Raw genomic sequence first — 16051 nt, forward strand, 5'->3', positions numbered from 1 at the left:
GACAACGCTGTATTCGTAACCCGATCGATATTGGGCTAGATAAATGGGGATTGGAGAGATGGAGGGTGTTAGAGGAGGAGAGAGCAAGCAAGGAGGCAAGGGAGGAGACAAGAGTACAGATGCAGGCCTTGAACGAGCATGTTGTTGCATTATGTGCCAGTAAGTGCTTGAAAGCCATTTTTTCATTGCCTGATTTTAAATATAATATAATCGCGTTGCTAATTGATTACATTTTATATATGAAGGGATTGGATACAATGAGGACCATGACGGAGAGGTGGCTTGTGCAAGGTATAAGGAAAAGAAGTTAGATGAGTATAGAACACGAGTTGGTCGCACCGTTCAATCACCGATTGTGTTGTCTGATGAGAGGGACAATGATGAGGACGATACTGTCAGACTGAGCGACCTCATCGCTCTAGCAGAGGCGGGCTTGTAGGCGGAGGAGGCTAAGTACGACACTGGCTGACTCAGCGAGCTCATCGCTCTAGCAGAGGCGGGTTTGTAGGCGGAGGAGGCTGAGGACAACACTGGCAGACTGAGCAAGTTCATCGCTCTAGCAGAGACGGGCTTGCAGGCAGAGGAGGATGATGACGTGTTCTTCACTCAGGCCACAGAGGCCACAGATGAAGCGGAGGCCGCTTACTACAGGCGACACACAGGTCAAAGCAATGCAGGTGAGCCTAGCCACATGAACGAGGAGGAAGAGAACACGTTCTTGTCTCATGCCGCAGATGAAGCGGAGGCTACTTACTATAGGCAAAAGATAGATCAGGACAATGCAGGTGACCCTAGCCACAGCAATAAGGTTGTGGTAGAGGATTGGTACTCAGACGACGAGTTGCTTGCTCAGTATGTTTCTAACTGATGGTTTTTTATTGCGCCGTCTGTTAGTTCCATGCTTTATTAATGATCAATGTAGCTATGTACTAGAACTTTCATTGTGTTGTCTTGTTTTCTTTTTAAACTATTGATGTATTGTACCCATGTATCATGTACTCGAATTACCCATGGTCGATCTTAAGTGATACCATCCGTTTGTCACCCTCCAACCCATCCGTTTGTCGCTCTCCGATGCATCCAAGTTTTTTTTAATAATAGCGAATGCGTTGAGAATTTCTAAAACGAACAAAATAAAGTGAAATTATTTCAAAAATGGTTGGCTGGCATATATATCTTGCATGTTTTCCATGTATTTTAAAATAGTAGTGTGTAATTTATGTTATTAGCATCAGATCAATGTAAAATAACAAGGCCCACGGCGGCAGGCAGGAGGGACTGGGCCGCGGGCCTTTAGCCGGCTCTACCGCGCCACCGATCAGGGCACGTCACTGTCGCGCCAAGATCGGTGGCGTGATAGACCCTGCCACGTCACCGGTCAGCGCCCTGGTCGACGTCACGTCATCCCTCTCGCCGCGCCACCATGCATGGTGCGGCACAGGCGTTTCACCGCGCCAGGAAAATAGGCGCGGCCAAAAGTGTTAGTTTTGAAAAAAATTAAAATAGTGTTAGATTTAAAATTAGTTTACAAAAAGTGTTAAAAAACTCAGAGGATGGGTGCCGGACGATACAGATACAATAGTGACAATGTTAGGCAACAATATGATCCATTTTCAAAATGCCTTCTATATCCCCTCTTTCAATGGCACACGCACCTCAAATATGCTATGATGAATGTAAATCGAATTATGCTTTGATGGTTCAATAAAGCCGCACAAACCTTTTCTCTAAAAAAATCACCTCTTCCAATAAAAAGATCAATAGGTGAAGATGGCCTTCGAGGCTTACAGGTCTCCATTCTCCTCAAACTCATAAGCTTCTAAAAGCATAAGCTTCTAAAAGCACAGAGTAAAGAATATGCTAGCGGTTGGGAGCCCTTTACACATTCTACTGCGGATTCATGAGTCTCAACAATTTTATTAATTATATTAGCTAAATTCGTTCCCCATGAGTCTAATCAAGAGTCTCCGTTGTACTTGGGCTAACAAACAAAAGAAAATAGAGTAGCAGTTAGTTATGCAATAGAGATAAATACATATTGTAACCCAGGTTGCAACATTTTTTTTGCCAGCGATACTTTTAAACACATCTAATGAAATCTACACATGATGCTCCATGATCCAATGAATGATGAAAAATCTTAATTCTTTTTTTTTTGAAAAAAAATCTTAATTCATACATTTGTACTACTACACATAATTTTCAGAGATAGATTTGAAGTCTGAGCAATATAAATGAAAAGGTGCAGTTGAGAGCTTTACCTTCTAATCAGATTTGACGATGATATGCCCCCGGCCGACCGCGAGCCCGCCAAGCACGCCGCAGTGGAGCACTGAATTTACTCTCACTATAACACTACACATGCAAACCATGGCCACGACCTGGTCAGTTGGCGACGGCCACAACAATCTTAAGCATGCGCCACCCTGAACTCCAGCCAGATAAGTGCTACTTTGAAGTTTAGTTTCTCTGCAAATATCACATCCTAGCTGCAGTCCTTGCTCTCTTGCGATGGAACAAATCAGGTATATGTAAATTAGAACTGAAATATATGCAAACTAAAACATGATCTGAGTCAGTTAATCTGAGTTATCTTCTTCTCATTGCTTCTTTCATCAAGTAAAATTTGTCTAGCTTTACAGAATTACAACGCAAATCTGAAGATTTTAGGACAGTCCCAATGCTAGAAACTACGTATAGTTTCTATACCTATTAATTTTCATAGACACTATGTATAGAAACCATGGTTCCAATGGATAGTTTCTACAGAACAACTTTTTATCCAATCACATACACTCTCTCTCCATTCGCTACCAATCACATCCCTTCGTGTCTTGGTTCTCGTGTAGACATAGTTTCTAACTTAGACCCGGTTTCTATGATTTTTGTTCTCTCTCTTCAATAACTACCTTGCCACATCAGCAAAATGCTTAGGTGGCAGTACAATTAATGCCCATAGAAACTATAGTGGTTTCTGCATTGGGAGTGCCCTTAAAACACTATAGATAGGTTGTTTGGTTTCTTCAGTGTTGATATTGCAAGCACACTGGACAACTTATGCACACCTGTAAAAATATAATTAACTGATTAACTTTACTTGTTAGTAAGCACACCTCCAAAGTAACTGGGCTCATAACTTTTCTCGTTTGCGGACAATTATGGCATTGTTGCCGAAAACACAAAATGTCCATGAGCCGTAGAAGCAAAAGGCATCAAAGCCCCTACATCATTTTAACTAATCCATCTTGGCACTTAAGTTTACACTACTCCCTAACCAATATGTAAAACAACAGAAAAGATAATAAACAAAGGATAGAATGGAACAATATCAATCCGTGACAAAAAAAAATATCATTACTTTCCAAGCACTAATTTTATAATATATCATCACAATTTAATTGTCAATAGTTAACCTCTGAGGAGTGAGGCCTTCGCATTTCCAATATACAAAATGTATGGTGCTAAGTGTCTTACAAGCTTAGCCAGCAACAAGGAGATGGCATGCACTGGCTGAGCACTAGCGCGAAGGCCTCCAGCTTCTTGAGAACATCCCCAATCGTTGTTCTTATGGCTCCACGTACACTGAGCAAGAACCCGTAACCAGAAAGTCTTTAGACAAGAACTACTCAACTCAGCTGGGTTATATCTAAAACTCCTGTAAAATCAGACAAAAAAAGAAGCATGCTTTGGAAGCTTACTTATGAATAATGTCAGAATACAAAACAAGGTGGAATTCCGTCACAAATTAAATAGTACATGAGCAGACTGTAGCATGTCTCAAAGAGTGTGGAACCAATGTTAGATGAATAAGGGCAGGCCCTGTCATATATATGAGCTGCAGTTTGAATTCTTAAAAGTCGTTGCCAAATTGAAAACATGCCACTAATCCATGAACGATAATATAACTAATGTTCAGATATAAATACTGCATGTTGAAAGACAAAACTTTAATTATAGGATTATTTTTTAGATCAAAGGTAAGGTCTCCTAAATACCTCTGAATTTTGACTCAGTATCATAACTGCATTTTTAGACAGACAACTTTAACATAGCATAACTCTCGACCCAGTGCAGTATACTTTGAAGGAAAGCTTGGATAAATTTCTACGACCTTAAACTTATCAATTTTTACGGGATAACCATTTAATGTTCTCTAAACTAATGGTCTAACTGCAGTTTCAGAACATTGACAACATAACAATAATATTCACATAGGTATAACTCCTACATCTTTCATCGAAATACAATTGGCGGCAGTTAGGTCCCAATGATACTAACAGTTTTGTAATTATGAGTTTTTTACAGGAAAAAAATGTTTCCGTCACCTAATAATCGAGAAACAGAAACATGGTGAAGATCCATCAAAAAATCATTGCCAGCAGTTAGGTCCCAATGATATCCACAGCTTTGTAATTATGAGTTTTTTTCAGAAAAAGTGTTTCCGTCACCTAATGATTGAGAAACAGAAACACAGTGAACAACCAACTCAAAGTTTAACGTCTAAACCTATGCTCTGATCCTTCTCCATCAGGAATCCAAACAAAAAAATGTCACCAAAATCTAGGTCATGGTAAGGGGAAGTTCTTACTTAGATTTCTTGAAGACAACCAGATGATGGGGGCTATTCATGGTCTAGGTAGGTCCGCACAGCAGCTGCACCCAGCGCAGGGAAGGAGACGCTCTGCGTGAGAACCCCTGGCTTCTTACCCCTCGCCGCGGTGGTGGCGGCAGTTCCATCAAGCATCCTGACCTTTTGTGCCCTCCCCATTCTTGGTCCCGCCAGCGTCCCTGGATGCACAACGAGCGACGCCAGTGTCGTATCACGACTCTAGCACACGCGTGGGAGAATCAAGCCAGGAGGCGGAACTCACCTTGGGCGGCACCTTTGCCGTTGTCGCGAGTTGCCCCATCCCGGCTGGCGTCCTTCATCGCGTCGCCTAGATCTGGCCTAGGATCATGGGCGCTCCTCCCACAACTGCTACCGGCACATCTCAGCCACTCACCACCGTTCCGAGCGAGGCCTAGTGGCCGACGCTGGCCTAGAGTGTTGGGGTAGCGGCTGACGCCTTGCCCTGATCCGTAGGGGGAGGAGAGGAGTCAGCGAGTCACGCGTGTAGGAGAGATGAGGTGTTGGGGGAGTCACCACGAGCACCCCGCAAGCCCATGTGACCTAAGCAGCCGCCGTGCCCTTCACCCAAACCCTAGGCGCGGGCGCTCCTAAGCATCGAGTGGAGCCGCCGCCGCCATCTACCGACCTCGCCTATCGTTTTCGACTTCTGTGCCGTGAGTTCTATTTTCTTTTTCCTAGAGAAATCGAGATAGAGAAGGTGGGGATTCGATCCATGGCCATGGAGGGCGTATTGGGGGCGGAGCACGTGCAGGCCTACGGGGTGAGATGCGTTTGAAGCCTGGATGAGAAGCCTGGCATCCCACCTCGAATCATGGCCATCGAATTTAGTTTAGGTGTTTTATTAGCTATTGATTTTAATGGAGATGAATTTCTATGTGTATTTTTCTAGGTGTACAATGGTTGAAGGCTCTCAGCGAGAAACATTTTTGTGGGAAGACCTAGTATAATTTTGATTGGTCCATTATAGTATAGATGATTTTAATGGAGACTAATTCCTGTGTATATTTTTTTGGGTGTACAATGGTTAAAAGCTCTCAGCGGGGAACATTTTCGTGGAGAGACCTAGTATAATTTTGATTGGTACATAGATTGACCGCGCGTGGCATAATTGACCTCGCTGTAAGGAAAATGGACCCTAGGCCCATTTACTTTGGATTTTGGTGTTTGATGACCAACACAACCAAATTGGAATAATGAATTTGCAAGTGATTGTTTTGTAGTTCAATAGGATGCAAGACATGACTTGAACAAAGGCGACGTGATGATCCGATGATCAACACCTCAAGCAAGACCTTAGGAGTACAAGAGAAGACCCAAGATATCAAGCAAAGTTCAAGCATAAAGATAGGAACCAATCCACACGCAAGATCACAAAGAAACGAGCTCACAGAAGCGACCGAACACTGAAAGAAAGTGACCAGACGCTCCGATCAGTGGCTCGGCAACAGCAGGCATCAGCAGCAGCGACCGGTCACTGAACAAGTGAATCGACCAAATGCACTGATGGCACTATTCATCAGTCTGACAACACACTCAGCAAGTGACTGAACGCTGGTGGCAAACCGACTGGACGCAGGACAGCAGCGTCCGATCGAGTACAGAGAGGTTCCAGAGCGACGAACTTATGACCAGACGCGTGAAAGCTCTAGTTTGGTTTTGGTTAATTGATGAAACCCTAAGTGCTAACCTAGTGTATCAAGATGATTATGAGATAGGTAGCACTACTCCAAGTAATGAAGCAATGGCGAAGATCATGACAATGGTGATGGTCAAATGCTTAAACTTGGAAAAGAAGAAAGAGAAAAACAAAAGGCTCAAGGCAAAGGTATAAAATGTAGGAGCCATTTTGTTTTAGTGATCAAGACACTTAGTGAGTGTGATCACATTTAGAATAGATAGCCATACTATTAAGAGGAGTGAAACTCATATCGGAATACGGTTATCAAAGTGCCACTAGATGCTCTAACTCATTGCATATGCATTTAGGATCTAGTGGAGTGCTAACACCCTTGAAAATGTTTGTGAAAATATGCTAACACTTGTGCACAAGGTGACACACTTGGTGGTGTTGGCACATTTACAAAGGAGGTGGTGTTTGTAGGGTTGAGATGGGTTTGGCGCTTTCGGGAAAATGAAATGCCTATTTTCTATTGCGCCGGATGCAAATTCTTAGTGGTTGGCACATTTGAGCAAGGGTGGAGAAGTTAGAGTTGAAATGGAGTTGGTCAAAATGATGCTGGCGTCGGTCTACTGACCGGACACTAGGTCACTCAACGACCGGACGCTAAAAGGCTACGTCCGGTCGAGCTGTCAGACGGCACAGTAGCTAGGGTTGAGCACCGGACGCTGGTCTGTGTCCGGTCAAGGTGGACCGGACGCGTCCGGTCGAAAAAATATGCCTCGGGGAGCTTACTGGAAACGACCGGACGCTGGGGCTTCAGCGTCCGGTCAGTTTTACCGGAGCGTCCGGTCAGCTTCGTAGCCGTTGAAATCTGACGAACAGCGTTTGAAGCTGGTGACGCGTGGCGTCCATCGGGCGACCAGACGCTGAGGGCCAGCGTCCGGTCGGTATGACCGAAGCGTCCAGTCAGAGCGTGTTTTGCCCAGTGAAGAGGTACAACGGCTCTATTTGATGGGGGCTCTATTTATAGCCCCATGGCCGGCTCAAGGGACAACTCTTGCATATTTTCATTGACATAGCATCCTTGTGAGTTTAGCCAAAGCCCTCCCACTCATCTCCATCATTGATTCATCATCTTTGTGAGATTGGGAGAGAATCCAAGTGCATTGCTTGAGTGATTGCATCTAGTGGCACTTGGTATTCGTGTTGCGCTGCGGATTTCGCTTGTTTCTCTTGGTGGTTGCCACCACCTAGACGGTTGGAGCAACGGTGGAGGATCGGCACGAGTCGGTGATTGTTCGTGGCCGCCTTCGGTGATTGTGAGGGGAGTTGTACCTTCCCCAGCGGAGTGCCAAAAGGTAACTTTAGTAAATTGCTCGTGTCATTGAGTTACCTCACTTGTGGGTCGGTTCTTGCGGTGTCCTATCGTATGGACGAGGTTTGTGAAACACCTCTTAGCCGTGGAACCACCAAGTGTTGGTCGACACAACGGGGACTAGCGTGTTGGCAAACACGTGAACCTCGGGAGAAAAATCGGTTGTCTCTTGTCATTTGCATTCTCCCGGTGATTGGCTTGATCTTCATCTTGTGATTGGTTCATCCCCTACACGATGGTATAATCACCCTACTTGCTTGTTTACATTCTTGCAAACTAGTTGATACAAGCTCTTTAGTGTAATTAGAATTGAGAGCTTGCTTTGTTATTTACACTCATCTAGTTGAGCTCTTTAGATTAGTAAGTTTGTGTGCCTTATTTAACATTGCAACTAGAAGTGTCGGATAGGTGGCTTGCAACCCTTGTAGAGCTAGAGCAAGTTTGCATTACGCTATTTGTCATACTAATCAAATTGTTCTAGTTGATTTATAGATTTTTAAATAGGCTATTCACCCCCCCCCCTCTAGCCATACTAGGACCTTTCAACGCGTCCGGTGGCATGTGACCGGACGCTGGCAGCATCCGATCAGTTGTTCGTGGCTCCAATGGTCGGGATGATCGGACGTGTCCGATCAGGACGATTCCAGCGTCCGGTCAGTAGCAGAAAAACGGGATTTCATCCCCAATGGCTACTTTTTTAGTGGGGCTTATAAATAGACCCCCCCAACTGGCCATTTGGGTGGTGTGGAGCTGAGGAAACATACCAAGTGTGTCGATACATCATTTTAGTGATCTCTACTTGCATAGTGCTTAGTGTTTTATTAGGTGATTAGCGTAGGTGCTTTGCGAAGTGCTTAGGTTGATTAGACCACCACTTATGCGCTTGCTCTAGATTTAGGCCTAGTGTTTAGTGAGGTTTGCATACCTCTTTTCACTCGGTGCTTGCGCGCACCATTGTTGTATATCGGAGGGGCTTGTAGTCTTACGAGATCATACCAACCGCGTTTGTGGTGTGGTCGCCACCATGTACCGAAGGGAACAAGGCCCACGGTGTTTCAGCCGGAAGCTTGATAGTGAAGACGGCAGGGAGCATTCGGGAGAGGCTTGCCGAAAGGCACGTCGGAGACCCACCTGCGCATGGAGAAGGCCCGAGGCTATCTACGGAGTTACCCGACCGAGAGCTTGGCCCTTGTGAGGGATTTCTTGCGAGGGGCTCCAACGGGGACTAGGGGGAAGCTTGCGCGCTTCTTAATATCTTGGTAAAAATACCAGAGTCATCGATGGGAGTTTGCATATCTCAACCTTGCTCTTTAGTTTCTGCATTTACATTGATTGTATTACTCCTTTTGCGGTAGAGATAGCAACACACTAGCAAAACCGTAGTTGCACATTTAGATAGTTTATCTTTTGCATAGGTTTTGCTAAGGTTAGAAAAAGAGGCCATAGTTATGAGTTAGAATTTTTAAGTTGCCTAATTCACCCCCTCTCTTAGTTATCATGGTCCCCTTCAATTGGTATCAAAGCCGGTTGGCTCAATTTGAACCTTTGGCTTAACCGCCATTGAGCCGACGCTAATTAGAGTGGTTGGGATGGATACCTCTGGACTTCCGCACTTTGATAGCACTAACTTCCCCTACTATAGAGCTAGAATGGCTTGCTACCTTGAAGCGGTTGATTTGAGAGTTTGGAGAGTCACTCGTGATGGGATGAAACCCATTAAGAATCCTGATAAACCCACAAAGAGTGATGAAAAGGAAATTAATTTCAATGCTAGAGCTAAAAATTGCGTGTTTGAATCTTTTAGCATGGATGTGTTTAACCAAAGTATTCACTTTTAATACATCATATGAAATATGGTTAAAACTCCAAGAGCTCCATGACGGTACATCAAATGTCCATGAGCAAAAACATTGTCTAGCTAAACAAGTTATGATTCCTTTACAATGAATGATAATGAGCTTGTTCGTGATATGTATTCTCATTTGAATTTAATTATCAATGAGCTCTATTCAATAGGACTAACAAAGCTAGATGATGTGGACATTGTAAGGAAGATCATCTCCGTGCTACCACAAAAGAAATATGCAAGCATCATCACCATCCTTCACAATATGGAGGACTTGAGCACCATGACTCCAGCCATAGTCATTGGCAAGATAGTGACATTTGAAATGTCACGCAAGATGGGTCAAGAAGAAGCCTCTTCATCAAGCAAAGGCAAAGCTCTTGCATGTGGCGAGAAAAGAAGATGAAGGGCAAGCAAGTTAAGACAAGCTCAAGCTCAAGCTCCTCAAGTGAAGATGAAGAAGAAGATGAGGATGACGATGATGATGATCAATCTTCCTCCTCCACCTCTGACCTTGATGAAGAATCAAAAGCTCAATGTTAAGGGTGTGCGCATCCAAATCCAAGATCTTATTTTCACAAATCAAAGAAATGAGCAAACAAAGAGATGATGCTATGGATGCGGCGAGATAGGACACTTTGTGGAAGTTTATCCAAATAAGCCCACACCCAAGACAAAGAAGAAGGCATGCAAGAAACAAACACTCACATCAATAAGGACATGTGATGATTCAAGTGAAGAAGAAGACCATCACAAGAGGCGAGGGTGCAAGCACTCATCATCAAGCTCTTCTCATGTGTGCCTTATGGCACGAGGTAACGAAAGCTCATCTTCTAGTGAGAGTGATAGTGATGATAAAATGCCTTCTTATGAAGAAATTATGCAATAAAATCTTAATTATGCTAAAGTTTGCACTAGTCAACAAAAGAAGCTCGAAAAGATTAAAGAAAAGCTAGATAGTTCACAAGAAGCATACAAAACTTTGTTTGAACAATATGAGAACTTTACTAATCTTAATGTTGAACCATCTACTAAAATTGAACGACTTGAGGCTAGTACAACAACAAATGCATGCACAATCAATGATGAGCAACTTGTAAAGAAAAATAAAAAATTAAAAGAAAAGTTAGCTAGCTCACAAGATGCTTATAAAAGTTTGCTTGCTAAAATAGAAACCATGTGAAAACATTGTGATAAGTTAACTAATAAAGTTGCTAATCTTAAAGCCGTTAGCACAACCCCCACCAAGGCATCTAAAAAGAAAAGTTCTATCATTAATATGTCTAAAAAGGATGCCTCTACTTCTTGTAATGATTTATGTTTAGACTTATCTTTGTGCAACTAAATTTGTGTTGAGAAAGTTGTTGTAGATACATACACACAAGAGGTTGCAAAGGAGAATGAGCAACTCAAGCAAAAAGTAGCTCGCCTCACCAAGGACTTGACTCAAGTGAAAGGCAAGGCGAAGCAAGCCCAACTTCATCAAGATAACACCGTCAAGGAGTGAAGAAGCCTGATGAAGGACAAATCATGGTTTGCTACGTGTGCCACAAGGAAGGCCACAAGTCCTATGAGTGCAAGGTGAAGAATGGGGGAGGAGCAAAGAAGAAGTAGAAAAAGCAAACAAGCAAACTCTCCAACACCTACGCCAACAAGGTGGACAAGAAGGCCTCCACACCTTATCTCTTGAAGAAGAAGAAAAATAACAAGGTGGTGGCCATCAAGGTGAACAAGCAAGCCAACAATGGGGCCAAACACTTTTGGGTGCCAAAGAAAATCATTTCCAACATGAAGAGCACCAAGAAGGTTTGGAATCCGAAAAGGAAGTGAGAAGTCCTATGGACTTCGGGGAATTAGGAGACTTAGCAAAAGTATGAATGCATTTCATGGGGTGCATCATAATAGACAAAATCATTGCCAAGTGGGTTAGTAAATACTATGGACCCAAATTCCCCTCCTCATGTTAGGTAACTAGATTCAATTTACTTCAATTGGTATTAGATTTAAATTTTCCTATAATTGGTATCTTCTAGCATCTAGTTACTCTTTATGCCTAGGTTTGCATTTGCATTCTTATATATTTTGCCATGCATATACTAGGTATTTCATATGATAGGCTTGCTCGGTTTTATTCTTATTCCTTGGAGCAATCCTACATGGTTTAAAATTATTTAGGAGCACGGCACATAGCTTGTCCTTCAATTGTTCATCTAATATGTGCCAAAGTCCAAATTATAGATAATTTCTCCCGGATATTGCCTTCAAAAATGACTCTCGCATTCATGTGATGTCATCTTTCAAGTGGTATTTTTTATTCTAAAATCAATGTGCATGTTTTCTACAAATATTCCATACTTGTGTGCACAAATTTAGGGGGAGGTTACTCTACAAGTTGGATGCTTTGAGACCAACACCTTTTCAAGCTTATCATGTGTGTAGTAGTCTCATTGCAAGGAAAATGGAGTCCCCGGAGTTAAGCATCATACTTCAAATATCCACCACCTATTGCAAGTGGTAGAAATCAAATTGGTTTCCACATGTGTTATTTCTAAACCAATATCATCATGTTGATTTCGTTTTGATATTTATATGCTTTCTCCGTGTATTATATAGATTAATTTTCCTTGTGCAATACTTTGTCAATTATGCTTATGTTTTGACTTCTATCATATGTATGCATATATTTAGGAGGAGCTTAGTCTATATAATGTGAGAGTCAAATTTTGTGATCTATTTCACTCTACACACAAAGGATCACAAAGTTTAACCCTCCATTGTGCTACTAATGTCTTCTTTTTTGGTGTTTGATTCCAAAGGGGAAGAATTTAGAGGACCAAAAGCAAGCATTAATTTGTAGTAAAGGTCCGAGAAAGAGAGGATAGTGGATTATGGATTAGACTATGTAATAGGGAGAATATGTAGGAAGCAAGGCTTAAATCCATAATACCACATGGGGATATTTGTAAGGGCAAGCTAAGTTTTTATATAGTCTTACAAGTAATATCTTTTTAGTATCATATAATCTTGCCTCTTGCATTGCATCCTAGCAAGTAGGTGGTTTTTTAATTTCAAAATTCTATTATTTGCTTGCTTTGGTCGTGTTGTCATCAATCACCAAAAAGGGGGAGATTATAAGGAAAATGAACCTTTGGCCCATTTACTTTGGATTTTGGTGTTTGATGACCAATACAACCAAATTAGACTAATGAATCTGCAAGTGATTGTTTTGTAGTTCAATAGGATGCAAGACGTGACTTAGACAAAGGCGACGTGATGATCCGATGATCAACACCTCAAGCAAGACCTTAGAAGCACAAGAGAAGATCCAAGATATCAAGCAAAGTCCAAGCATAAAGATAGGAACCAAGCCGCACGCAAAATCACGAAGAAACGAGCTCACAGAAGTGACCGGACACTGGAAGAAAGTGACCGGACGCTCCGATCAGTGGCTCGGCAACAACAGGCATCAACAGCAGCGACCGGACGCTGAACAAGTGAATCGACCGGACGCACCGATGGCACTGTTCGTCAGTCCGACAACACACTCAGCAAGTGACCGGACGCTGGCGGCAAACCGACCGGACGCAGGACAGCAGCGTCCGATCAAGTACAGAGGGGTTCCAGAGCGGCGAACTTGCGACCGGACGCGTCCGGTGGCATGTGACCGGACGCTGGCAGCGTCTGATCAGTTGTTCGCGGCTGCAACGGTCGGGACGACCGGAAGCGTCCGATCGGGATGACTCCAGCGTCCGGTCAGTAGTAGAAAAGCGAGATTTCATCCCAACGGCTACTTTCTCAGTGGGGCTTATAAATAGACCCCTCAACCGGCAATTTGGGTAGTGTGGAGCTGAGGAAACATACCAAAGGTGTTGATACATCATTTTAGTGATCTCCACTTGCATAGTGCTTAGTGTTTCATTAGGTGATTAGCGTAGGTGCTTTGCGAAGTGCTTAGGTTGATTAGACCACCGTTTATGCACTTGCTCTAGGTTTAGGCCTAGTGTTTAGTGAGGTTTGCATACCTCTTTCCACTCGGTGCTTGCACGCACCATTGTTGTACATCGAATGTGCTTGTAGTCTTGCGAGATCACATCAACCGTGTTTGTGGTGTGGCCGTCACCGTGTACCGGAGGGAACAAGGCCCACGGCGTTTCGGCCGGCAGCTTGATAGTGAAGACGGCGGAGAGCATCCGGGAGATGCTTACCGGAAGGCACGTCGGAGACCCACTTGCGCGTGGAAAAGGCCCGAGGCTATCTACGGAGTTACCCGACCGGGAGCTTGGCTCTTGCGAGGGGCTCCAACGAGGACTAGGGGGAAGCTTGCGCGCTTCTCGATACCTCGGTAAAAATACCGGAGTCCTCGACGGGAGTTTGCATATCTCTACCTTGCTCTTTAGCTTCCGCATTTATATTGATTGTATTACTCCTTTTGCGGTAGAGATAGCAACACATCAGCAAAACCGTAGTTACACATTTAGATAGCTTATCTTTTGCATTGGTTTTGCTAAGGTTAGAAAAAGAGACCATGGTTGTGAGTTAGAATTTTTAAGTTGGCTAATCCACCCTCCTCTTAGGCGTCACGGTCCCCTTCACTCGCAAGTCTTATTTTGTGTAGGTTTAATTTGGCCAAGAGTGATCAGCGGTTCAGGCCCAAGCGTTTTGAGGCCTAGGCGTAACCAATGCAGCTAGATAAGCTGACGGCTTCCTTACAAGAAAAAAAAACAAAAAAAAAAACTGACAAGTTTGGAACTTAGGCAGCAGGGACTTGCGCTTCCTCTGCCGCTCGGCTGCTAGCTATGGCAACTTGGCAAGGAGGAGGGGACAGCTCCAGGCCTCCAAGGCTCCAAGTCATGGGTAGTGTCCGCGGTCATCGCCGCCGATCGATGCCTCTACCTGTCTACTACAACCACAACAATTGACAATTGGCAGTGGGTTCGTTTCAAAAGAAAAGAAGAAGAAGAATTGGCAGTGGGAGGAAAGCACGTCTCTGTCATCTCACAGTTGGCTGTTTTGAAGGAACAGAAGATGTGGAGCTTAACTTTCAGTTGGAGTTCAGGGTCAAGGGCTCCACCTATTTTTTCTACAGTTCACTTGCATTGGATGTTGACTTACTAGTACATGTTTCTTCACTATATACATGCCGTAGGACTTAAGACAGTTGAAGTTAGTTCCAGGGCTAGATATTTTGGTTTAATAGGTTCTTTCTGGTTTCTGCACAACAAAGCTTTTTTTTTTAAAAAAATTGCCGTGTTCATTGAAACGGTTTTCTCTCTGCAGTGCCCCCTTGACAGTCATCTTTAACATTTAATCTGGACCAAATCATGTGTGTCTGATCCCGTTGCATTTCCGGTCTTGCATGTCACGTCCCTTTTAAGCCTCCTCGGTGGTATGTGAACCAACCCAAGTAACTTGTCCTTCTTTCGTTGACCACGGGTCAAACAGATGAGTGCAGATGCAGACAAACGAATGTACAGTACCAGCTTATATGCAAACTGTATGAATTCATCAGAGCTGGGATGACCAACGAACTAAGCTGATATCCGGTCAAGTCCACATTGTTACTACCATGACCAAGCACTACCACTACTAGTGTTAAACAAAATGGAGAAGTGTTTAACTAAATGGAGAAAGTGTCTACATAGTTATTATCCGGTCAACTAATAAGCAATATCTGGTCAAGTCCACATAGTTACTGAATCAGCTACGCAGCAGCAATTTAACAAAATGGAGAAGTGTCTAACTAAACCTGACAGTGTACTAACTGGGTCTGTCATTGGCCATCCTCGGTTCAGATTCAGACTTCAGAGAGCTGATGTTACTCGTTGGACTTCGATCGATCGGTCTCCCCCTGACTAATTCAGAGTTACAGTATTTTCCAAGAGCTTACGAGGCTTGCGGGAGCCAGCCAACCACCACCGAATCCAACAAGGAAGAACTAGCAGTCGCTGCCTGGACCTCTTTGCTCGCTGTGCTTATTCTACTCAGCAGATACTGCATCTGAATGTCACTGTCAATGTGGCGCTGTATCAGATGTTTCAGTCAGCCTCAGCATCAGCCGGATTGGAGAAGAGAGCCAGGGCCAGGCGAGGAGCAGATGGATGTACATGTACGTTCGTTACTACAGCTCTTGGAGATCTCTTATCACGATTCACGAATCTTTCCGTGATCTCTTCACTTGTAGCGACGGAACACGCAACCCCATGTTGGCCGCTAGAAGAGAGAACATAGGCTGTTCCCGTGACTGCACAATCAGCATCACATTCACGTTTGATCGCCGGCTTCCTGCATCAGCACGCCAATCGTTTTATGAATCGACGGGTGCGGGTGCGAGTCTACAGGCTACCTGCCCCCACCGGCTAGTGTAGTTTGATGTCCATATCACTGTCAGCGGTGTTTACGGTTGTATCCATTTGCTATGCTAAGGGTTACGGACTGCTTCGCTCCACGTTTTTTTTTTTTAGCTTCGCTCCACGTATTTTTAGCTAAACGGTTTCAGCTCCGCACGCTTTGTTCGAGAAAAAAGGGTGGAGATATGAGAGCACCTAAAGGGGTGCTTTACAAACTTCAGGTTTTTTTTTT

Source organism: Miscanthus floridulus, chromosome 5 (assembly GCF_019320115.1).
Source record: "Miscanthus floridulus cultivar M001 chromosome 5, ASM1932011v1, whole genome shotgun sequence".
Taxonomy (NCBI): Eukaryota; Viridiplantae; Streptophyta; class Magnoliopsida; order Poales; family Poaceae; genus Miscanthus; species Miscanthus floridulus.